Raw genomic sequence first — 1,348 nt, 5'->3', positions numbered from 1 at the left:
AAATCAAGGGAAGGCCGGACCAGGAAATCCCATGCTGTGTGATTCCATTTATATGGTGATTCAATCTGCGGGGGATGCCATAATGAAGCACCACAGACCGGGCTCCTCCAACTGCAGACATCTACTGTCCCCCGGTCCTGGAGGCTGCAGTCTGAGATCCAGCTGTGGGCAGGGCTGGTTCCTCCTGAGGCCTCTCTCCTGGGCGTGTAGACGGCCGTCTCCTCCCTGTGTCCTCACGTGGTCTTCCCTCTGTGTGTGTCTGTGTCCTGATGGCCTCTTCTTATGGAGGACACCAGTCCTATGGGATCAGGGCCCACCCTAGTGACCTCATTGTACCCTCATCCCCTCTTCAGAGACCTTATCTCCAAATCTGGTTACGTTCTGAGATACTAGGGATTAAGATTTCAACGCGTGAATTTTTGAGGGACCCAATCCCGCTTGCAACATACGGAATGTCCCAAATTAGGCAAATCCACAGAGACAGAAAGCAGATTAGTGGTGCCAGGGGCTGGGGGACTGGGGCGCAGGGGGTGACTGCTAAGGGGCACAGAGGTTCTTTTTTCTTTTTCTTTTTAATTGGAGTACAGTTGATTTACAATGTTGTGCCAGCTTCAGGTACACAAGCACAGTGATTCTTTCCCTGGAGGAAAATGTTCTGGGACTAGACAGCGATGGCACGACCCTATGAGTATATGAAAAACCACTGAATTTCACACTTTGAAAGGATGAATTTAATGGTACGTGAATGATAGCTCAATAAAGTTGTTACAAACAAACAGAAAGCCCAAGGGTACAAAGAGGAAGGGAGTTAAAAGTGGCATCACGTATAAAGGATTGGAGGAGAATATAGAGGTTTTCTTTTCACGACTTGCCCTTACTGTGTTTTTGGACAAAGACTTATTATCCCCAGCCGCCCTAGGATCCATGACAATAAGTCAGATGACTGGACTTCCCTGGTGGCGCAGTGCTTAAGAATCTACCTGCCAACGCAGGGGACATGGGTTCGAACTCTGGCCTGGGAAGGTCCCACATGCCGCAGAGCAACTAAGCCCGTGCGCCACAACTACTGAGCCTGTGCTGTAGAGCCCGTGAGCCACAACTGCTGAGCCCACATGCCACAACTACTGAGCCCGCATGCCTAGAGCCCGTGCGCCACAACTACTGAGCCCGCGTGCCTAGAGCCCGTGCGCCACAACTACTGAGCCCGCGTGCCTAGAGCCCGTGCTCTGCAACAAAAGAAGCCACCACAATGAGAAGCGCGTGCACCGCAGCAAAGAGTAGCCCCCACTCGCCGCAACTAGAGAAAGCCTGCACGCAGCAACGAAGACCCAATGCAGCCAAAAATTAA

Source organism: Phocoena sinus, chromosome X (assembly GCF_008692025.1).
Source record: "Phocoena sinus isolate mPhoSin1 chromosome X, mPhoSin1.pri, whole genome shotgun sequence".
NCBI lineage: Eukaryota > Metazoa > Chordata > Mammalia > Artiodactyla > Phocoenidae > Phocoena > Phocoena sinus.
Note: the sequence above shows the minus strand (reverse complement) of the source record.